The 8,309-nt window shown below is 43.1% G+C and overlaps 1 pseudogene; it reads left to right on the top strand.

Annotated features, from left to right (window-relative positions):
• The first annotated feature begins 7,771 nt into the window (after positions 1-7,771).
• Positions 7,772-7,843, top strand: LOC122033146 (annotated as a pseudogene).
• The last annotated feature ends 466 nt before the right edge of the window (positions 7,844-8,309 follow it).

Below are 8,309 nucleotides of genomic sequence, written 5' to 3'. Positions count from 1 at the left end.
ATCCGAAAATATAGTATAGACAAACATATAATTCTTAGCAAGTAAGAGGGAATATGCTTATCGGATGTCGAAGAGTGGCCTTCGGATCCAACTCTCAGCTTCTGGAGTCGATGTGGTGGTTGAAGTTCGTTGAACGACGATCCAAAACGACATAGAATTGCTCCAAGATCTATTTCTCCCTGACGGCTCACCCCTCCCCTGGCAAAAAGGGTTAAAACCCTTATATAGCCTTAGGGTTTGGTCGCAGTGGCACGACCATGTAAGGGTGGCACGACCGTGCCCTTCTCCGGTTCTGTGCGTGGCTGCACGACCGTGCAGGGTCGCATGACCATGTAGCCCCTTGGCTTTGTCTCCTGGGGCACGACCGTGCAGGGGTACACGGCAGTGCAAATCTCCTTCTCTGTCTAGGGTGGCACGGCCGTTCAGGGTTGCATGGCCGTGTGCTGATTGGTCACTATTTTGGTCACACGACCATGTAGAATTGCATGACCGTGTGCTCCTCCTCTCTTGTTTGGCCACACGGCCGTGCAAGGTTGCACGACCGTGTTGTCTGGTTGGTTCTGGTGCATCAATACTCTCCGTTCAGGCTCCGAAAATCTTTCCTGTCAACATAAAACCAGACAAAGAGCAGATATCTGAACAAAACAATAGATATGATGAATACAAGATAAAAGATGCGATCATGTGAAGAATATATGTGCATAAGTCAAGTGGATGTGCGCTAAAACATGCGTATAAGATCATACTATTTGCGCACATCACACCCCCAGACTTGAACCTTTGCTTGTCCTCAAGCAAAATGCTACAAACTACGTTCATGAAATCCTGCAGTGTTTCATAATCCTCAGTGCATTCGCCTAACCCTATCAACTAGTTTCACTGATAAGCATGACTGTGGAGTAACCTAAGTATGACCTAAACATAAGTCCTCTGTTCTCGGTGCGGTAAGTAGCTCAAGCTCTTCAAGTTTGCATTCGCTGTCCTAGTTAAGTCGTTATACAATTGAGTTCCTAATGTTCCCGGTGATAGGCACTTACCTGCCACACACTTGGTTTGTTTTCCTTAAATTACACAAGGTCTCAAAGGGTACTTCTCGAAATCAAGAGAAACGTAACATTCATTTCCCCAGTAACCTAACTCGGTCTCAAAGGGGTGAATTGTTAGTTTCCACTCACGATAACTATCTTTTTATCCCTTATTATATATATATATTTATTTTTATTTATTTTATAGTTCTATAGAGGTGTAGCACTTATTACACATGCGATGCATATGTTGGGATTTAGATTTTTCCGAATGAGCTTCCATGATCCGAGGTTATCCAGTAACCAAAATATAATTAAGGAATCACCATGGGAACACAAGTACTAAACAATTTGGATGAATCATAACTATTTCAAAAGTATGTCTACCATTCAAGTTTAAGTACTTAAGTGTAGTGAAAGTAAGTCCTTAAGGTTAGGCCAAAAACTTACACTAGACTCCGTACAATACTTAGCTTATTTCATGCTACTAAAGATAGAGAAAGGAGATACACTAAACATACTAACACAATCTGGACCACTCATGAACTAAGAAAATGCTAGACATTTTGCTATTGGACAAGTGGTCGAAAAAGTAGACGGTTGATGTTCTCAAATATGCCACATGTAAGAAAATGCAAATAATGTGCAAACAGAAACAAATAAAATGCAAATAGATAAAACTAACTAAACAGATAAAATAAAGCAAATGAAATGTGCAAAAACAAAAGAAAGACTCTCAACCAGACTCAGGTTGTGCAACAACACCCCCCCCCAAAACACTTAGACTTTTCATTACCTCGATGAAATCAAAATGGTGGTGGGGGTGGGGGATAAGGAGGTCCTTGATGTGGGCCCGGGGGAAATCTAGGAAAACTAGGGAGATGTCCTATGTGTTGATGATGTTGATACAAAGCGTCTACTTGGTGTCGAGTGATATCCATATCATCCATAAAGTTCCTTATTCTCTCCTGGTCCACCTCATAATCTTGTATGAATCCCGTCACCTGACTATGGAAGTCTCTAGTGAACTGAAAATGATCTCGCACCTCCCTAAATTGGTTGTCAGAAAGCTTGAAGCGACCCTCCAACAACTGTTGTTGGGCATTGTGCTTCTCGTGAAGGGATTCTAAGGAGGTACGAAAGTTAGAAAAATCAAAACTAGAGGATCCCGTGCCATAGGCAAAAGAGTGCCTGGGAGGTTTCGGATGTCTGGAAGGCTACGAGAAACTTGATGACGAGGGTTCCTGGTGGTACTCGGGTTCTTCTACTATGGAAGGTACATTCTCAGGGATTGGATTAGTGATCACCCAATTCGCAGGATTGCAAACTGAAGTGCGCTCGAGATAAGGAAGGGGTAGAGGGAAACCACAGGCCCTAGGAAAGGCAAACTGATTCTCATCCTGACAAATCATCTTCATTGCAAGACAAGAATCGATGTCGATCTTGAAATTGCAATGAATAAGCTCTAGTCCATCAAGCTCACAACCTAAATTATGTGCTATTGGAGTAATCAATCCACCAAACACAATTGTCCCCGAAGATGCCCTAGCTGCCCTTTCTAAGGTTTGCAGGAAATGGAACCCGGAATCAAAATCAACTTTCTTCAACATTGCCCAAAGAGAATAGAGTTCAATCTTTTTAATCACCCCGTCACTATCTCCTCGACCTGTTGGGGTTTTTCGGGCCGCGAAAATCGCGTTTTCGCGTCGCGGAAACCCCGAAAGCCCCAGCCACCGGATCCGTGCAAAGAAAAATAAAATAAAATACGAGTATGAGTTTCTAAACCTTGATCTACAGTAGATATACAAAGGGAAACAAAGAATATACCCTTGATGCGCGCCCTACGCGAATCCCGCTCGTCCAATGGTGCCGGATCTCAAGGTTGTCAAAGCAGACAACCCTCTAGAAGTATCCACACGAACACAAGAAGGAGATCACCAAACTAAAGTGTGCTAGCACCTTAGTTAGGTTCGGCAAGATGAGGAGAGGGAGAGAAGAAAATGGAGCAAGGAAGAAGATGCTGGAATGAATGAGAATGATTCACAAAATGAAACTTATTCCTCCTATTCATGTGGCCGGCCACATTAAGAGCATGTGTAACTCCCATGGAATGCCAAGAGTCACAACTCTTGGTAACTCCCATGAGGTGACATCCCACTTAAGCAACCATGATGATGTGGAGCATCATCATTGACCCACTCAATGCCAACTCACCAATGAGGTGACATAAAGTCAAGTCAAACTTGACTCTTCATCTTCCTCCCAAGTCAAGTCAAACTTGACTTAATCTCTCTCATGGTTGATCTAATCCAACCATTTAATTCAAGCCAATTTAATATAATGAATCTAATTCATTTAATTAAATTTATTCAATGAGTCATAATCTAAATTAGACTCATTGAACACATGAATCAACTTGAGTTCAACTCAATTAGCCCAATTATGATTACTCTTAATCTAATTTGATTCATCAAATGAATCTAATCCTCTTGGTTCATCATATGAACCTAATCTCCATCTTATTGTCCTTAGTATGTGACCCTATAGGTTCTTGTAACGTTGGCAATGCCCCTAAACCCATTTAAGAGCATAAGTAATGAGTGGTATCTAGCAACACATCATTACTACACAATGTTACAAGAATGTTGAGATCCAACATCACCTTGTGACTACTAATTGTGACTCCTCACAATATATGACAAGTGTCCTTCTATCCTAGACATCTAGATTGATCAATGTGAGGCATAGACCGTGTCATCCTCTGATCAATCTAAATCTTGAACTCTAAGTAGACTCACTAAATCAAATGAGCTCAATATCTCATATTGACTCATTTGGGCATAACCATGCACTTCGTGGTCTCACTCTATCAAGAATATCGATGTCGCTCCCGTCATATAGAAGGGATAGATCCCATCTATATCACTCATATCCCTCTGCATAATTTGTTACATATCCAGTAATCGCCTTTATAGTCCACTCAGTTACGGGTGACGTTTGACGAAACCAAAGTACATAACTTCTTATGTAGGGATCCATGGTGACTTCAGGTCTAAGGACTAATAGTCATACTAATAGCCACATGAGAAAGTATATGACACTCATATAACAATCCATGATACTTTCTCATGGCGGGTCATTCAGTATACATTCTCCAATGCATACCCATGTGTCAACTTGATATCTCTATATCCATGACTTGTGAGATTAAGTCATCGAGTTGACTTACATGCTAGTCTTATTGCATTAGCATTGTCCCTGAATGTTAATACTCAACTAGGAATGATTAAGAGTAGTGTTCCCTATATCATCTCACTATCGGTTCAACTAACCGATTGATATAGGTGAGAACCTTCTACTCAAGGACGCTATTATACTTAGTTTATTTGGCACCAATACAAGTAAGTATAATAACCAAAACACATGCCTTTATTTATATAAATATGAATATGATACAATTAGTCCATAATATAATCATCGACTGATTGGCTCTAGGGCTCTAACTAACACGACCAAAGATTGTTTTGCTCATTACTCGATGCATGTATCTAAAGGTCGGGTTTTGCATGCGGGATGCCTTGGTTCTTGAGGGTTCATAAGGGTCATTCGATCCGGTTATCGATCTCCAAAATTCATTCCATCTAATCCCACTATCAAATCCTCGGGCACCTCCATTAGGTAAACCAAAACAATCATTAAAATGATTGAAAGTCCACCGAACTTCTTTGTTCATCATCCTAAAAGTTATGATCCCTATTTAGTCCTCTTCAGATGAATATTTAACATCAAGCGAACTCAAAAATTCAAGGACTAGATGAGGGTAAGTCGGTGCATAACAGTACATTATATCGTTCCAATTTAAAGAGCTAACCATCCAATCAATATCATCCTTAATTCCTAGCATATCCATAGTGGCGGGATCCATATATTTCGTGAATACAATTCTCCAAGCGACAAGGTTATCATATCTATCTTTTTGATCTTGATTTCTAAAAGCAATATTAAATGTATTTTTGTTACCTTCGTCGCGTGCTACCCTCTTCCCTTTGCCTTTTGATGATGAAGATTTCCCTTTACTTGTGTCACCTCTCGGTGCATCTCCTTCTCCAGATCCACCACTTTCTCGACGAAGTCTCTTCAAGATCTACGACATGGCAAGCTTAGAATTCCGTGGAGATAAGTCCTTGAGGATAGGAGCAGAGGAGAGGAGGAGTAGGGGATTAGCTTCTTTTTCCAAAGTTTTAGCTTGGGAATGTGTTAGATCTAGATGTAGATCTAAGGAAAAGTGGACTCTAGAGGGAGAAATTAGGGTTAGATGGGGTGTATTGGGGAGGGGAAGGTTTTTGGGAGAGAGGAAGGTAGAGGCTAGGGTTTCTTGGAGGAGGTAGGCGGCGCCGCACGGGGTGGGGCACAACCGTGTCTTATAGACACGGACGGGTTAGACCAGATTGCACGCCCGTGCCGAATGGCACGTCCTCTTCTTTCCTCCCCTCGGCCGGGCTCGCACGGCCGTGCTGAATGGCACGGCCCAGGGCTTCCTCCTCTCTGGATTCTCCTGCACGGCCGTGCCAAATGGCACGACCACTTTCCTTCTCTTCTCCGCACCAGCCACACGACCGTGTAAGGGTGCACGACCGGTGGCTTCTGCTTCTCTGCAAGCTCCGCACGGCCGTGCAAGGCCACACGACCACCTCCTTTAAGCGCGGAATGACTCGTCCTCTTGTTGTTTTGGCTCCTCTGATGCCTCCACGCCCATGAAACGCTCATGGCCAGCTCATGGAGATTATGCATATCCTGAAAATGAACACGAATTAAGTAATGCTACTCGACTGAATCTACTTAAGGGAATAAAAGGAAATAAAATGGATGACGAGACATTAAATCAAAATGAAAAGAAAACCCTTGGGTTGCCTCCCAAGAAGCACTTGTTTTAGGCCTATAGCTCGACCCCGTTTCAGTTAGTGTGGACTGAACCCGTTGGAGGACGGCTCTCCTTCTAGGGTTGATGCTCCAGCCTACGCCTTCAGTTTCTCTCGTGCAGGACAGATGTATTTCTCACTGCTTGCTGGAGGGGAACTCTCATAGAAACTGTACTCCCCTTCTTTGTATGTGCTGATTTTTTGAGAATTTCCCTGGGAAGAGGGGTTGCATATGGAAGAATTGGACAAATCAAATTCAATCTTTCCCTTACCGATCTCCAAGGACAACTTATGGTTTTATACATCGATGATGGCCCCAGTTGTGGTAAGGAATGGTCTTCCAAGGATGATCGATATCTTGGGATCTTCCTCCATGTCCAAGATAATGAAATCTATAGGAACTATGCATCCACCTACTTCAACTGGCACATCCTCCACTATTCCCATCGGGTACCTGCAGGAATGGTCAGCTAGTTGCAGTGCCATCGTGGTCAATTTAATGTTCTGGAAACCCAACCTCTTGCATAGAGAGTACGGGAGCAGGTTGACACTGGCTCCCAAGTCACAGAAAGCTCTTGGTATAAGTTCAGAACCAATTTTGTATGATATGGAGAAACTTCCTAGGTCCTGAAGCTTGGGTGGAGGATTCGCCATAAGGAGGGCGCTGCAATTCTCTGTCAGTGCTAGAGTCTCGAAGTCACCGTTCTGCCTTCTATTGGATAAGATTCCCTTTAAAAATTTCATGAACTTCGACATCTGGTGCAACGCATCTAACAATGGTACTTCAACGCAAATCTCTTTGACTTTTTACAGAAACCGGTGGAACTCTTCATCCCTTTGGGATGCTATAAGCTTCTAAGGAAAAGGAATTGTGCGATTTTATGGGGTAGTCTGAAGAGCTTCTTCAGTTTTTTTAGTAACCACTTCTCCATCCCTATTTTGTGTCTAATTGGGCATTAGGGGAGTGAGTTCCTTTTCTGAGTCAAGCTCCATCTGAGTCATGATTTGGGAGTTTCCCACAGTACTTCCGCTCCGCAGGTCAATGCAATTACAGTGTTCTACCGGATTTAAATCTGGTTTCCCTGGGAATGTACCCTGTGCTCTCGAGATAGACTGAGCTATCTGGGCTATTTGGCTGTCTTACATCTTCTGGTTTTTTTTGAGTTCTCCAGCCTCTGAGTTAGTTGTTTGATCTCTCTCCTCATCTCCTTTTGCTCCGAGAGAGCTTCCTCAACTATCTTTTCAATCCTAGACAACTGTGTAGGTTGCTGTTGTTGATGAGTCTGCTGTCCAGGTTGGTAGGTCTGGTGTGCTGGCCCCTGGTCCTGATTATTTTGGTATGAAAAGTTGGGGTGGTTTCTCCATCCAGGGTTGTATGTGTTGGAGTATGGATTGTTTTGCCTCTGATTGTAGCCTGTTATTGCATCGCATTGCTCAAGCTGGTTTATCTGTGCCTGCATTGGCCCAAGGGGATAAGTGTCTTGAGCATGGTCCGCACTTCCGCAGTTGTTGCAAGCACAAACTATTGCATTAGCTGTGTTGCTACCCATGGATTCAAATTTCTTAGTCAGGGCGTCCAGCTTCGCAGACATGAGTGTGAATGTATCCACCTTGAATTTCCCTGACGCCTTCATCTGATTTCCTGAGAAAGCATCGCTAGACCTTTCAAATTCCCACTGATGGTGGTTTAGTGCCACATTCTCTATTATCTCTTTAGCTTCATCAAGACTTTTGTTCATCAGCGCTCCTCCTACCGCAGAATCCAATGATTCCTTCGTGTGATAATTTATTCCATTGTAGAAGGTGTGTAGAACCAACCACTTCTCAAGGCCATGATGGGGGCACTGTCTCTATATGCTCTTGAACCGGTCCCAGGCTTCAAATAAGGATTCTGAGTGTATCTGCTTGAAGCTGGCAATGAGGTTCCTCATGTAGGCAGTCTTGCTTGGGGGGTAGAACTTGTCTAAGAATTTCTGCTCACATTCCTCCCAAGACGATATGCTATCTGCTAGTAGAGAATTCAGCCACTGCTTGACCCTGTCTTTCAGAGAAAATCCGAAAAGAAGCAGTCTCACCGATTTTGGAGGAACCTCATTCACCTTCATCATGCCACAGATTTTATAAAACAGCTCTAGATGATGATTCGGGTCTTCGTGTGGTCCCCTTCGAATTGATTTCACTGGACCATGTGGATTACTGCGGGCTTGATCTCAAAGTTGTCAGCATCGATGGGTGGTCGAGTGATATTGGATCGAACCCCTCGTGCACATGGTGCCGCATAATCTTTCAGCAGTTTATCAACCATTCCTGAGGATTCTTTTGCTGCTTGGAAAGCTTTCTGTAAATTCCTTCTCCTCAAAAAGGT

The sequence above is a fragment of the Zingiber officinale genome, chromosome 11A, assembly GCF_018446385.1.
Source record: "Zingiber officinale cultivar Zhangliang chromosome 11A, Zo_v1.1, whole genome shotgun sequence".
Classification (NCBI taxonomy): Eukaryota; Viridiplantae; Streptophyta; class Magnoliopsida; order Zingiberales; family Zingiberaceae; genus Zingiber; species Zingiber officinale.
The sequence above is the reverse complement of the archived record's forward strand: the minus strand, read 5'-3'. Positions and strand labels throughout refer to the sequence as shown.